Source organism: Oncorhynchus nerka, linkage group LG6 (assembly GCF_034236695.1).
Source record: "Oncorhynchus nerka isolate Pitt River linkage group LG6, Oner_Uvic_2.0, whole genome shotgun sequence".
NCBI classification, from domain to species: Eukaryota; Metazoa; Chordata; class Actinopteri; order Salmoniformes; family Salmonidae; genus Oncorhynchus; species Oncorhynchus nerka.
This window is the reverse complement of record NC_088401.1, coordinates 10,674,922-10,692,382: the sequence shown is the minus strand read 5'-3', so window position 1 is coordinate 10,692,382 and position 17,461 is coordinate 10,674,922.

Below are 17,461 nucleotides of genomic sequence, written 5' to 3'. Positions count from 1 at the left end.
CACCATTAGCTGTAGTCAATAACACCATTAGCTATATTCAATAACACCATTAGCTATAGTCGATAACACCATTAGCTATAGCTAGCTATAGTCAGTAACACCATTAGCTATAGTCAATAACACCATTAGCTATAGTCGATAACACCATTAGTTATAGCTATCTATAGTCAATAACACCATTAGCTATAGTCAATAACACCATTAGCTATAGTCAATAACACCATTAGCTATAGTCAATAACACCATTGGCTATAGTCAATAACACCATTAGCTATAGTCAATAACACCATTAGCTATACCATTAGCTATAGTCAATAACACCATTAGCTATAGTCAATAACACCATTAGCTATAATAACACCATTAGCTATAGTCAATAACACCATTAGCTATAGTCAATAACACCATTAGCTATAGTCAATAACACCATTAGCTATAGTCAATAACACCATTAGCTAGCTATAGTCAATAACACCATTAGCTATAGTCAATAACACCATTAGCTATAGCTAGCTAACATAGTCAATAACACCATTAGCTATAGTCAATAACACCATTAGCTATAGTCAATAACACCATTAGCTATAGTCAATAACACCATTAGTTATAGCTAGCTATAGTAGTCAATAACACCATTAGCTATAGTCAATAACACCATTAGCTATAGTCAATAACACCATTAGCTATAGTCTAGCTATAGTCAATAACACCATTAGCTATAGTCAATAACACCATTAGCTATAGTCAATAACACCATTAGCTATAGTCAATAACACCATTAGCTATAGTCAATAACACCATTAGCTATAGCATTAGCTATAGTCAATAACACCATTAGCTATAGTCAATAACACCATTAGCTATAGTCAATAACACCATTAGTTATAGTCAATAACACCATTAGCTATAGTCAATAACACCATTAGCTATAGCTAGCTATAGTCAATAACACCATTAGCTATAGTCAATAACACCATTAGCTATAGTCAATAACACCATTAGCTATAGTTAATACAATAACACCATTAGCTATAGTCAATAACACCCATTAGCTATAGTCAATAACACCATTAGCTATAGTCGATAACACCATTAGTTATAGCTAGCTATAGTCAATAACACCATTAGCTATAGTCAATAACACCATTAGCTATTATAACACCTATAGTCAGTCAATAACACCATTAGCTATAGTCAATAACACCATTAGCTATAGTCAATAACACCATTAGCTGTAGTCAATAACACCATTAGCTATAGTCAATAACACCATTAGCTATAGTCAATAACACCATTAGCTATAGCTAGCTAATCAGTAACACCATTAGCTATAGTCAATAACACCATTAGCTATAGTCGATAACACCATTAGTTATAGTCAATAACACCATTAGCTATAGTCAATAACACCATTAGCTATAGTCAATAGTCAATAACACCATTAGCTATAGTCAATAACACCATTAGCTATAGTCAATAACACCATTAGCTATAGTCAATAACACCATTAGCTATAGTCAATAACACCATTAGCTATAGTCAATAACACCATTAGCTATAGTCAATAACACCATTAGCTATAGTCAATAACACCATTAGCTATAGTCAATAACACCATTAGCTATAGTCAATAACACCATTAGCTATAGTCAATAACACCATTAGCTATAGTCAATAACACCATTAGCTATAGTAATAACAACATTAGCTATAGTCATAACACCATTAGCTATAGTCAATAACACCATTAGCTATAGTCAATAACACCATTAGCTATAGTCAGCTATAGTCAATAGCTATAGTCAATAACACCATTAGCTATAGTCAATAACACCATTAGCTATAGTCAATCACCATTAGCACCATTAGCTATAGTCAATAACACCATTAGTTATAGCTAGCTATAGTCAATAACACCATTAGCTATAGTCAATAACACCATTAGCTATAGTCAATAACACCATTAGCTATAGTCAATAACACCATTAGCTATAGTCAATAACACCATTAGCTATAGTCAATAACACCATTAGCTATAGTCAATAACACCATTAGCTATAGTCAATAACACCATTAGCTAGCTAGTCAATAACACCATTAGCTATATAGTCAATAACACCATTAGCTATAGTCAATAACACCATTAGCTATAGTCAATAACACCATTAGCTATAGTCAATAACACCATTAGCTATAGTCAATAACACCATTAGCTATAGTCAATAACACCATTAGCTATAGTCAATAACACCATTAGCTATAGTCAATAACACCATTAGCTATAGTCAATAACACCATTAGCTATAGTCAATAACACCATTAGCTATAGTCATTAGCTAAGTCAATAACACCATTAGCTATAGCTATTAGCTATAGCAATATTAGCTATAGTCAATAACACCATTAGCTATAGTCAATAACACCATTCAATAACACCATTAGCTATAGTCAATAACACCATTAGCTATAGTCAATAACACCATTAGCTATATTAGCTATAGTCAATAACACCATTAGCTATAGTCAATAACACCATTAGCTATAGTCAATAACACCATTAGCTATAGTCAATAACACCATTAGCTATAGTCAATAACACCATTAGCTATAGTCGATAACACCATTAGTTATAGCTAGCTATAGTCAATAACACCATTAGCTATAGTCAATAACACCATTAGCTATAGTCAGCTATAGTCAATAACACCATTAGCTATAGTCAATAACACCATTAGCTATAGTCAATAACACCATTAGCTATAGCTAGCTATAGTCAATAACACCATTAGCTATAGTCAATAACACCCTTAGCTATAGTCAGTAACACCATTAGTTATAGTCAATAACACCATTAGCTATAGTCAATAACACCATTAGCTATAGCTAGCTATAGTCAATAACACCATTAGCTATAGTCAATAACACCATTAGCTATAGTCAATAACACCATTAGCTATAGTCAATAACACCACATTTTAGCTATAGTCAATAACACCCATTAGTTTAGCTATAGTCAATAACACCATTAGCTATAGTCAATAACACCATTAGCTATAGTCAATAACACCATTAGCTATAGTCTATAGTCAATAACACCATTAGTTATTAGCTATAGTCAATAACACCATTAGCTATAGTCAATCAATAACACCATTAGCTATAGTCAATAACACCATTAGCTATAGTCGATAACACCATTAGTTATAGCTAGCTATAGTCAATAACACCATTAGCTATAGTCAATAACACCATTAGCTATAGTCAGTAACACCATTAGCTATAGTCAATAACACCATTAGCTATAGTCAATAACACCATTAGCTATAGTCAATAACACCATTAGCTATAGTCAATAACACCATTAGCTATAGTCAATAGCTATAGTCAGTAACACCATTAGCATAACACCATTAGCTATAGTCAATAACACCATTAGTTATTAGCTATAGTCAATAACACCATTAGCTATAGTCAATAACACCATTAGCTATAGTCAATAGCTAAGTCAATAACCATTAGCTATAGTCAATAACACCATTAGCTATAGTCAATAACACCATTAGCAGTCAATAACACCATTAGCTATAGTCAATAACACCATTATTAGTCAATAACACCATTAGCTATAGTCAATAACACCATTAGCTATAGTCAATTAGCTATAGTCAATAACACCATTAGCTATAGTCAATAACACCATTAGCTATTTAGCTATAGCTAGCTATAGTCAATAACACCATTAGCTATAGTCAATAACACCATTAGCTATAGTCAGTAACACCATTAGCTATAGTCAATAACACCATTAGCTATAGTCAATAACACCATTAGCTATAGCTATAGCTATAGCTATAGTCAATAACACCATTAGCTATAGTCAATAACACCATTAGCTATAGTCAATAACACCATTAGCTATAGTCAATAACACCATTAGCTATAGTCAATAACACCATTAGCTATAGTCAATAACACCATTAGCTATAGTCAATAACACCATTAGCTATAGCAATATTAGCTATAGTCAATAACACCATTAGCTATAGTCACCATTAGCTATAGTCAATAACACCATTAGCTATAGTCAATAACACCATTAGCTATAGTCAATAACACCATTAGCTATAGTCAATAACACCATTAGCTATAGTCAATAACACCATTAGCTATAGTCAATAACACCATTAGCTATAGTCAATAACACCATTAGCTATAGTCAATAACACCATTAGTTATAGTCAATAACACCATTAGCTATAGTCAATAACACCATTAGCTATAGTCAATAACACCATTAGCTTAGCAATATAGCTATAGTCAATAACACCATTAGCTATAGTCAATAACACCATTAGCTATAGTCAATAACACCATTAGCTATAGTCATAGTCAATAACACCATTAGCTATAGTCAATAACACCATTAGCTATAGTCAATAACACCATTAGCTATAGTCAATAACACCATTAGCTATCAGTAGTCAATAACACCATTAGCTATAGTCAATAACACCATTAGCTATAGTCAATAACACCATTAGCTATAGTCAATAACACCATTAGCTTAATAACACCATTAGCTATAGTCAATAACACCATTAGCTATAGTCAATAACACCATAGTCAATAACACCATTAGTTATAGCTAGCTATAGTCAATAACACCATTAGCTATAGTCAATAACACCATTAGCTATAGTCAATAACACCATTCAATAACACCATTAGCTATAGTCAATAACACCATTAGCTATAGTCAATAACACCATTAGCTATAGTCAATAACACCATTAGCTATAGTCAATAACACCATTAGCTATAGTCAATAACACCCATTAGCTATAGTCAATAACACCATTAGCTATAGTCAATAACACCATTAGCTATAGTCAATAACACCATTAGCTTATTAGCTATAGTCAATAACACCATTAGCTATAGTCAATAACACCATTAGCTATAGTCAATAACACCATTAGCTATATTAGCTATAGTCAATCAATAGCTATAGTCAATAACACCATTAGCTATAGTCAATAACACCATTAGCTATAGTCAATAACACCATTAGTTATAGCTAGCTATAGTCAATAACACCATTAGCTATAGTCAATAACACCATTAGCTATAGTCAATAACACCATTAGCTATAGTCAATAACACCATTAGCTATAGTCAATAACACCATTAGCTATAGTCAATAACACCATTAGCTATATCAATAACACCATTAGCTATAGTCAATAACACCATTAGCTATAGTCAATCAATAACACCATTAGCTATAGTCAATAACACCATTATTAGCTATAGTCAATAACACCAATAAGTCAATAACACCATTAGCTATAGTCAATAACACCATTAGCTATAGTCAATAACACCATTAGCTATAGTCAATAACACCATTAGCTATAGTCAATAACACCATTAGCTATAGTCAATAACACCATTAGCTATAGTCAATAACACCATTAGCTATAGTCAATAACACCATTAGCTATAGTCAATAACACCATTAGCTATAGTCAATAACACCATTAGCTATAGTCAATAACACCATTAGCTATAGTCAATAACACCATTAGCTATACCATTAGCTATAGTCAATAACACCATTAGCTATAGTCAATAACACCATTAGCTATAGTCTATAAGTCACCATTAGCTATAGCAATAACACCATTAGCTATAGTCAATAACACCATTAGTTATTAGCTATAGTCAATAACACCATTAGCTAGCTATAGTCAATAACACCATTAGCTATAGTCAATAACACCATTAGCTATTAGCTATAGTCAATAACACCATTAGCTATAGTCAATAACACCATTAGCTATAGTCAATAACACCATTAGCTATAGTCAATAACACCATTAGCTATAGTCAATAACACCATTAGCTATATTAGCTAGCTAATAACACCATTAGCTATAGTCAATAACACCATTAGCTATAGTCAATAACACCATTAGCTATAGTCAATAACACCATTAGCTATAGTCAATAACACCATTAGCATTAGCTATAGTCAATAACACCATTAGTTATAGCTATAATAACACCATTAGCTATAGTCAATAACACCATTAGCTATAGTCAATAACACCATTAACACCATTAGCTATAGTCAATAACACCTATTAGCTATAGTCAATAACACCATTAGCTATAGTCAATAACACCATTAGCTATAGTCAATAACACCATTAGCTATAGTCAATAACACCATTAGCTAAGTCAATAACACCATTAGCTATAGTCAATAACACCATTAGCTATAGTCAATAACACCTTAGCTCAAACACCATTAGCTATAGTCAATAACACCATTAGCTATAGTCAATAACACCATTAGCTATAGTCAATAACACCATTAGCTATAGTCAATAACACCCTATTAGCTATAGTCAATAACACCATTAGCTATAGTCAATAACACCATTAGCTATAGTCAATAACACCATTAGCTATAGTAGCATTAGCTATAGTCAATAACACCATTAGCTATAGTCAATAACACCATTAGCTATAGTCAATAACACCATTAGCTATAGTCAATAACACCATTAGCTATAGTCAATAACACCATTAGCTATAGTCAATAACACCATTAGCTATAGTCAATAACACCATTAGCTATAGCTAGCTATAGTCAATAGCTAAGTCAATAACACCATTAGCTATAGTCAATAACACCATTAGCTATAGTCAATAACACCATTAGCTATAGTCAATAACACCATTAGCTATAGTCAATAACACCATTAGCTATAGTCAATAACACCATTAGCTATAGTCAATAACACCATTAGCTATAGTCAATAACACCATTAGCTATAGTCAATAACACCATTAGCTATAGTCAATAACACCATTAGCTATAGTCAATAACACCATTAGCTATAGTCAATAACACCATTAGCTAGTAGCATTAGCTATAGTCAATAACACCATTAGCTATAGTCAATAACACCATTAGCTATAGTCAATAACACCAGTTATAGCTAGCTAGTCAATAACACCATTAGCTATAGTCAATAACACCATTAGCTATAGTCAATAACACCATTAGCTATAGTCAATAACACCATTAGCTATAGTCAATAACACCATTAGCTATAGTCAATAACACCATTAGCTATAGTCAATAACACCATTAGCTATAGTCAATAACACCATTAGCTATAGCTCTAATCAACACCATTAGCTATAGTCAATAACACCAGCTATAGTCAATAACACCTATTAGCTATAGTCAATAACACCATTAGCTATAGTCAATAACACCATTAGCTATAGTCAATAACACCATTAGCTATAGTCAATAACACCATTAGCTATAGTCAATAACACCATTAGCTATAGTCAATAACACCATTAGCTATAGTCATTAGCTATAGTCAATAACACCATTAGCTATAGTCAATAACACCATTATAGTCAATAACACCATTAGCTATAGTCAATAACACCATTAGCTATAGTCAATAACACCATTAGCTATAGTCAATAACACCATTAGCTATAGTCAATAACACCATTAGCTATAGTCAATAACACCATTATTAGCTTAGTCAATAACACCATTAGCTATAGTCAATAACACCAATAGTCAATAACACCATTAGCTATAGTCAATAACACCATTAGCTATAGTCAATAACACCATTAGCTATAGTATAACAGTCAATAACACCATTAGCTATAGTCAATAACACCATTAGCTATAGTCAATAACACCATTAGCTATAGTCAATAACACCATTAGCTATAGTATAACACCTATAGTCAATAACACCATTAGCTATAGTCAATAACACCATTAGCTATAGTCAGTCAATTTAGCTAGCTAGTCAATAACACCATTAGCTATAGTCAATAACACCATTAGCTATTAGCTATAGTCAATAACACCATTAGCTATAGTCAATAACACCATTAGCTATAGTCAATAACACCATTAGCTATAGTCAATAACACCATTAGCTTAGTCAATAACACCATTAGCTATAGTCATAACACCATTAGCTATAGTCAATAACACCATTAGCTATAGTCAATAACACCATTAGCTATAGTCAATAACACCATTAGCTATAGTCAATCAATAACACCATTAGCTATAGTCAATAACACCATTAGCTATAGTCAATAACACCATTAGCTATAGCTAGCTATAGTCAATAACACCATTAGCTAGCTATAGTCAATAACACCATTAGCTATAGTCAATAACACCATTAGCTATAGTCAATAACACCATTAGCTATAGTCAATAACACCATTAGCTATAGTCAATAACACCATTAGCTATAGTCAATAACACCATTAGCTATAGCTAACACCATTAGCTATAGTCAATAACACCATTAGCTATAGTCAATAACACCATTAGCTATAGTCAATAACACCATTAGCTATAGTCAATAACACCATTAGCTATAGTCAATAACACAATAACACCATTAGCTATAGTCAATAACACCATTAGCTATAGTCAATAACACCATTAGCTATAGTCAATAACACCATTAGCTATAGTCAATAACACCATTAGCTATAGTCAATAACACCATTAGCTATAGTCAATAACACCATTAGCTATAGTCAATAACACCCTATTAGCTATAGTCAATAACACCATTAGCTATGGCTAGCTATAGTCTAACACCATTAGCTATAGTCAATAACACCATTAGCTATAGTCAATAACACCATTAGCTATAGTCAATAACACCATTAGCTATAGTCAATAACACCATTAGCTATAGTCAATAACACCATTAGCTATAGTAGTCAATAACACCAATAACACCATTAGCTATAGTCAATAACACCATTAGCTATAGTCAATAACACCATTAGCTATAGTCAATAACACCATTAGCTATAGTCAATAACACCATTAGCTAGTCAATAACACCATTAGCTATAGTCAATAACACCATTAGCTATAGTCAATAACACCATTAGCTATAGTCAATAACACCATTAGCTATAGTCAATAACACCATTAGTTATAGCTAGCTATAGTCAATAACACCATTAGCTATAGTCAATAACACCATTAGCTATAGTCAATAACACCATTAGCTATAGTCAATAACACCATTAGTTATAGCTAGCTATAGTCAATAACACCATTAGCTATAGTCAATAACACTATATTAGCTATAGTCAATAACACCATTAGCTATAGTCAATAACACCATTAGCTATAGTCAATAACACCATTAGCTATAGTCAATAACACCATTATTAGCTATAGTCAATAACACCATTAGCTATAGTCAATAACACCATTATATAGTCAATAACACCATTAGCTATAGTCAATAACACCATTAGCTATAGCTAGCTATAGTCAATAACACCATTAGCTATAGTCAATAACACCATTAGCTACAGTCAATAACACCATTAGCTATAGTCAATAACACCATTAGCTATAGTCAACATCACCATTAGCTATAGTCAATAACACCATTAGCTATAGCTAGCTATAGTCAATAACACCATTAGCTATAGTCAATAACACCATTAGCTATAGTCGATAACACCATTAGCTATAGTCAATAACACCCTTAGCTATAGTCAATAACACCATTAGCTATAGTCGATAACACCATTAGCTATAGTCAATAACACCCTTAGCTATAGTCAGCCTACATCCTATATCATAGAGCATAGCCAGATAACATACAGTATCTAGTCTGATAAATGAACAGAACCACAGTCTATAGCCAGATAACATACAGTATCTAGTCGGATAAAGGAACAGGCCTACAGTCTATAGCCAGATAACATACAGTATCTAGTCGGATAAATGAACAGACCTACAGTCTATAGCCAGATAACATACAGTATCTAGTCTGATAAATGAACAGACCTACAGTCTATAGCCAGATAACATACAGTATCTAGTCTGATAAATGAACAGACCTACAGTCTATATCATAGCCAGATAACATACAGTATCTAGTCTGATAAATGAACAGGCCTACAGTCTATAGCAGAGAGCATAGCCAGATAACATACAGTAGACCAACTCATAATCTGTTCTTCTGAAATACATTTTCTTCATGTCATAATGTTTCTTTAGACCTGACTAAAATAAATTGATTTATTTTGATGGTGTACATACAATGTCATTTTCCAAAGGCGTGCATCAGCAGCTTGTATGCAGCTTGTATGCAGCTTGTCTGCTTGGAGGACTGGAGATGCTAAACGTGTTTATGTTAATTGATGGTCAATTACCGTGAGACCGGCAGTCTTTTGCATGACAATAACCAGTTGACAAAATGTAATGACCGCCACAACCTCAAGAGGGCGGTACAGAAGAAAGCAGCTGCCACTATCTGGACTAGTCTCCTAAAAGAGTGTACACACACACACACACACACACACACACACACACACACACACTAATAACCAACTGGATTGCAGCAGGTCTTTAAAGGCTACCGACCCCTCTGGCCCTCAGATCATATGTGACCTGTTAAGAACAATGGATAGACATTTGCTGTTGTCAAAAAGCAGTGTACAAATAGAAATGCATGAAAGACTGACTGAACATACACTGTTACTGACTGGAAACCTGACTGCACAATTTCCCAATATTGGGGCCACGGATTGGAAATAACAGGATGAAGAGATGAGATGGAGACTAGTGTTAGAGGAGGACCAGCTGGTTAGGAGACTAGGGTTAGAGGAGGACCAGCTGGTTAGGAGACTAGGGTTAGAGGAGGACCAGCTGGTTAGGAGACTAGGGTTAGAGAAGAGCCAGCTGGTTAGGAGACTAGGGTTAGAGGAGGACCAACTAGTTAAAGAGAGAGAGAGAGACAGAGAGAGAGACAGAGAGAGACAGAGAGAGAGAGAGAGAGAGAGAGAGAGAGAGAGAGAGACAGAGAGAGAGAGAGAGAGAGAGAGAGAGAGAGAGAGAGAGAGAGAGAGAGACAGAGAGAGACAGAGAGAGAGAGAGAGAGAGAGAGAGAGACAGAGAGACAGAGAGAGAGAGAGAGACAGAGAGACAGAGAGACAGAGAGAGAGAGAGAGAGAGAGAGAGACAGAGAGAGAGAGAGAGAGACAGACAGACAGACAGACAGACAGACAGACAGACAGACAGACAGACAGACAGACAGACAGACAGACAGACAGACAGAGAGAGGCAGAGAGAGAGAGAGACAGACAGACAGAGAGAGAGAGACAGAGAGACAGAGAGAGAGAGAGAGAGAGAGAGAGACAGAGAGAGAGAGAGAGAGACAGACAGACAGACAGACAGACAGACAGACAGACAGACAGACAGGCAGACAGAGAGAGACAGACAGACAGACAGACAGACAGAGAGAGACAGACAGACAGACAGACAGACAGACAGAGAGACAGAGAGAGAGAGAGAGAGAGAGAGAGAGAGAGAGAGAGAGAGAGACAGACAGACAGACAGACAGACAGACAGACAGACAGACAGACAGACAGACAGACAGACAGACAGAGAGAGAGAGAGGCAGAGAGAGAGAGAGACAGACAGAGAGACAGAGAGAGACACAGAGAGAGAGACAGAGGCAGAGAGAGAGAGAGAGAGAGACAGAGAGAGACAGACAGACAGACAGACAGACAGACAGACAGACAGACAGACAGACAGACAGACAGACAGACAGAGATCCCGCTGCGTGTCAAACTGGTGCAGTTCACCATGAGGTGTGTGAATTTGTGGGGAAGATATTGTGCATGTGTGTGTGTGTGTATGTGTGCGCGCTTGCATGTGTGTGTGCGTCTGTAGGTACTGTATGTGTTCACAAGATATCACATCTATCTGCATCTGTGCTTGTGTGAATATATCTGTTCATGTTTGTGTATTGCTGTGTGTGTATGTGTGTGTATACACACGTTATTTGTGTGTTGGTTACTCACAGGTATTTGCCGTGCCCTTGGGGATTGGAAGATAGGATCCTGCGCTCCACGTCCGTCCCTGGTAGTTCCTCTTACAGCGGCCACAGTCCGGTCCCGTGGTGTTGTGCTCACACTCACAATTTAGCTTCTCTTTGTCAAACACGCAACTGTTGGCGTGAAGGTTACACTTGCACCTGTCAAAGGAAGGAGGGAAAAAAGAACAGAGAAGAGAAGAAGAGAAGAGGGAGAAAAAAAAATCAACGCTGGTGGAATTTGACATTTTTTCAATCTCAGATCTTAGGTGTGGGAGTGAAAGAAAGGAAGAGGGAGAAAGGGAAGACAAAAATAGTCAGATGAAGTATTTTTGCGGTTGAAGGGCAGAGTGGCCTTGAGAAGAACCCAGTCAACACAGAAACAGAGACAGGTATTCTCAACAACTTTCCAACAGGAATTCCACAAAACTGTCTGCATCATTATTGTCCAAATCAAATCAAATCAAGTCCCTCTGCTTTCTTCTGTCATACAAGATAACTTATTTATAATTGTCACACTAGAGGAAGGGTAATTGTAGTAAGGTCGCATTTATCTAAACGAGAAAACGAGAGAGAGCGAGAGAGAGAGAAGCAGAATAAATGAAACAAGCAGAGTGGAATAGTCGTCCCAGGGGGAGGGAAACGAGAGTTGCTGCCTCACGATAGGCAGTAGGTGTCTCTCCATCTCTTTCTCGGAGTTTGTAGATGATGTCAGCTGTTTAGAAAGTGCGAAGGAGCAGGACAGCTGGTACATGTTTGTTAAAACATTTAAAAAAACACAGCCTTTAAAAGAGGAACGTGTTATGAAAGTCAGTCATTCCAATAAACATGTTGAACTTTCCTTTCCACCCTACTACAATTGTTATATAACAGTACTACGACCTACAGTAATAATAGTCAATACGCAGTGACAACTGGGAACATAAAAACCTGTAACAAAAACATTTATGCATTTCTAATCCTGACAATGGCACCAGACACCAAGAATGTCTTCCGGTCTAAATATAAAACCAATGTGCATTGATTTTGTTACAGAGAGTCAAGAGGGTTGCAATTGTGTTGCATACACACTGATCTCTATCTACCCTGGGATACAGAAAAATGGAGGTGGTGGGACGGGGTGAACTGGCGGTTTGAGGTAACCCTACACCCCTGCTGGGACTGTCAATGTAGCTTCTCTAGGCCTCCTTGTCCCTATTGATTTATTTATTGAATTGTATTTATGTTAGGATAATTTTGTTCTCAAGGTTCATAAACTGAACTTCAATTAAAATACTCAGTCTGTAACCCAGAGTTTGTAGGGTTCTGGTTGAAATGAAACAGACAGAGGCCAGTGTACGATTGTCAGAGCTCTGGTAATCATACCATGCACATAGGTTCATATAATGTTTATTTATGAGAGCTCTGGTAATCATACCATGCACATAGGTTTATATAATGTTTATTTATGAGAGCTCTGGCAATCATACCATGCACATAGGTTTATATAATGTTTATTTATGAGAGCTCTGGCAATCATACCATGCACATAGGTTTATATAATGTTTATTTATGAGAGCTCTGGCAATCATACCATGCACATAGGTTTATATAATGTTTATTTATGAGAGCTCTGGTAATCATACCATGCACATAGGTTTATATAATGTTTATTTATGAGAGCTCTGGTAATCATACCATGCACATAGGTTTATATAATGTTTATTTATGAGAGCTCTGGTAATCATACCATGCACATAGGTTTATATAATGTTTATTTATGAGAGCTCTGGTAATCATACCATGCACATAGGTTTATATAATGTTTATTTATGAGAGCTCTGGCAATCATACCATGCACATAGGTTTATATCATGTTTATTTATGAGAGCTCTGGTAATCATACCATGCACATAGGTTTATATAATGTTTATTTATGAGAGCTCTGGCAATCATACCATGCACATAGGTTTATATAATGTTTATTTATGAGAGCTCTGGCAATCATACCATGCACATATGTTTATATAATGTTTATTTATGAGAGCTCTGGTAATCATACCATGCACATAGGTTTATATAATGTTTATTTATGAGAGCTCTGGTAATCATACCATGCACATAGGTTTATATAATGTTTATTTATGAGAGCTCTGGCAAACATACCATGCACATAGGTTTATATACCTCACATTTCGTCATAAATGCACCTCCTCCTCTCTAACAATGACAATGCAGTTTCCAAATATATTCCAACACATACATTGCTTATCTTATTCTGCAACATGTTCCATAATCTACTGCAAGCCTAATGGTTTCTCCCCTCTCTGAGTGGGGAGACTTTCTTCCAGTTATCAGTTTCACAGTGGTCACAAGTTGTCTGTCCACAGTTCCTCTTTTCCTCTTCACAAGCATTCAAATCATTATACAGAGACAGGGTAGAATTCTGTTAGTTATAGTCCTATCATTACTTTAAACATATACATCCTTATATACATCATGGGGCGGCAGGGTAGCCTAGTGGTTAGAGTGTTGGACTAGTAACCGGAAGGTTGTAAGTTCAAATCCCTGAGGTACAAATCTGTCGTTCAACCCCTGATCAAGGCAGTTAACCCACTGTTCCTAGACCAGTTAACCCACTGTTCCTAGGCCGTCATAATAAAATAAGAATTTGTTCTTTAACTGACTTGCCTAGTTAAATAAATAAAATAACAAATGTTTTAGTCATTATACATAAAATCCATAACAATTTATTTTTCCTTTTATTTTAACTAGGCAAGTCAAGAACAAAATCTTATTTTACAATGACGACCTACCAAAAGGCAAAAAGGCCTCCTGCGGGGACTGTGATTAAAAATACAAATAAAATACAAATATAGGACAAAACACCCATCACGACAAGAGACAACACAACACTACATAAAGAGAGACCTAAAACAACAACAGAGCATGGCAGCAACACATGACAACACAGCATGGCAACAACACAGCATGGCAGCAACACAACATGACAACACAGCATGGCAACAACACAGCATGGCAGCAACACAACATGACAACACAGCATGGCAGCAACACATGACAACACAGCATGGCAGCAACACATGGCAACACAGCATGGCAGCAACACATGGCAACACAGCATGGCAGCAACACATGTCAACACAGCATGGCAGCAACACATGACAACACAGCATGGCAGCAACACATGTCAACACAGCATGGCAGCAACACATGCAGCAACACATGACAACACAGCATGGCAGCAACAGAACATGACAACACAGCATGGCAGCAACACATGACAACACAGCATGGTAGCAACACATGACAACACAGCATGGCAGCAACACATAACACAGCATGGCAGCAACACAACATGACAACACAGCATGGCAGCAACACATGACAACACAGCATGGCAGCAACACATGGCAACACAGCATGGCAGCAACACATGACAACACAGCATGGCAGCAACACATGACAACACAGCATGGCAGCAACAGAACATGACAACACAGCATGGCAGCAACACATGACAACACAGCATGGCAGCAACACAACATGACAACACAGCATGGCAGCAACACATGACAACACAGCATGGCAGCAACACATGACAACACCGCATGGCAGCAACACATGACAACACAGCATGGCAGCAACACATGACAACACAGCATGGCAGCAACACAACATGACAACACAGCATGGCAGCAACACATGACAACAACATGGTAGAAACACAACATGGCAGCAGGACAACATGGTAGCAGCAACAAAACATGGTGCAAACATCACTGCGCACAGACAACAGCACAAAGGGCAAGAAGCTAGAGACAACAATACATCCCGCAAAGCAGCCACAACTGTCAGTAAGAGTGTCCATGTTTGAGTCTTTGAATGAAGAGATTGAGATAAAACTGTCCAGTTTGAGTGTTTGTTGCAGCTCGTTCCAGTCTCTAGCTGCAGCGAACTGAAAATAAGAGCGACCCAGGGATGTGTGTGCTTTGGTGACCATTAACAGAATGTGACTGGCAGAACGGGTGTTGAATGTGGAGGATGAGGGCTGCAGTAGATATCTCAGATAGGGGGGGTGAGGCCTAAGAGGGTTCTATAAATAAGCATCAACCAGTGGGTCTTGTGACGGGTATACAGAGATGACCAGTTTACAGAGAAGTATAGAGTGCAGTGATGTGTCCTATAACAGGCTGACTACACCGATCGCATCGCGTGCGCGAGCATTGCAAAATAAATTTAGAAATCTATATTATTCAATTATTGCACCCACACTGCTCGTGTGTGCCAACGAGCGTCTCCGTTGCCAAGGGCTAAAATAGAAGTCAGTTCTATTTGTGATGCAGATCGCGCAGTAAGTCCTGCCTCTCCCATCTCCTCATTGGTTTATAGAAGCAGGTACCCACGTGCCATCTCCTCATTGGTTAAACCCACGTTGGTGACTGAAAGACGAACGAGTTTGATGGCGGTAATGCACCTGATTTATGAAAGTTGCCAATTGCAATATATAGTCCAGAGAAAAAAAGCCTGGAAGGAGGAGAGATGACTAGAAACGATTCAGTTGACCGTTTTATGTGTCGATTAACCTCTTACGGCCACTGAGACGCTAGCGTCTCACCTAGCCAGTAGCCTGGGGAAATGCGTACCGCCAAATCCAAATAGTACTCGAAAAACTCAAACTTTCATGAAATCACACATGCAGGGTACTCAATTAAAGCTACACTCGTTGTGAATCCAGCCAACATGTCAGATTTTAAAAATGCTTTTCGGCGAAAGCATGAGAAGCTATTATCTGATAGCATGCACCCCCCCGAAATACCTGAACGAGACGTAAACAAAATAATTAGCGTAGCCGGCGCTACACAAAACGCAGAAATAAAATATAAAACATGCATTACATTTACATTTACATTTACATTTAAGTCATTTAGCAGACGCTCTTATCCAGAGCATTACCTTTGACGAGCTTCTTTGTTGGCACTCCAATATGTCCCATAAACATAACAATTGGTTCTTTTTTTCGATTAATTCCGTCCATGTTTACCCATTTATAAAGCCCGTCTGATCCAGAAAAAAACAGCTTTCCAAAACGCAACGTCATTACAAAAAATTTACAAAGTTGCCTATAAACTTTGCCAAAATACTTCAAACTACTTTTGTAATCCAACTTTAGGTATTTGTAAATGTTAATAATCGATCAAATTGATGACGGGGCGATCTGTATTCAATAGCAGCAAGTCAACAAATCATGGACGATTTTCTCTCTTCCATAACTATCCACAGTGAAACCTCTGACAGGAAGTGCCTATTCTTCATTTCACCAAAGATTAACTTCAACCCAATTCCCAAGACTGGCGACATCGTGTGGAAGCTGTAGGAACTGTAAACTGGGCGCTATCTAATTTCCCTTGCCATAGACAATACAGGGACCTGGCGGAGGGATATTTTTCTTTCTTTTTCTGAACCTTGGGGTTTTGCCTGCTACACAAGTTATGTTATAGTCACAGACATGATTTAACCAGTTTTATAAACTT